The sequence below is a fragment of the Colobus angolensis genome, unplaced genomic scaffold, assembly GCF_000951035.1.
Source record: "Colobus angolensis palliatus isolate OR3802 unplaced genomic scaffold, Cang.pa_1.0 Scaffold379, whole genome shotgun sequence".
Taxonomy (NCBI): Eukaryota; Metazoa; Chordata; class Mammalia; order Primates; family Cercopithecidae; genus Colobus; species Colobus angolensis.
Window position 1 is genome coordinate 1,385,076 of NW_012117143.1, and position 424 is coordinate 1,385,499.

Below are 424 nucleotides of genomic sequence, written 5' to 3' on the forward strand. Positions count from 1 at the left end.
AAAAAAAAAAAAAAATCCAGGCCAGGCACAGTGGCTCACAACAGTAATCCCAGCATTTTGGGAGGCCTAGGCAGATGGATCGCTGGAGGTCAGGAGTTCGAAACCAGCCTGTCCAATATGGCATCTCTACTGACAAAGTACAAAAGAAAAAAAAAATCACTTAACACAATTAAAAAACAAAAAGCAGACCTAAAGCAAAAGGTGCAATCCACTCCCACTATAAATTCTCCTTCTCCACCCACTTACACGCCACATTATCCCAACTTCTTTCTCCTGACCTGCAGGATGCTGACATTCAGGGCCTTCCAGTGGCAATGTCGGAGGCTTTCTCTCCTAAAGTGAATTGGTCTAAGGTTGAATCATGTATCCAGAAAGAAAAGCGCTCTCTAAGGCATCTGTTGAAAGATTTATACAAGTTTTTCAA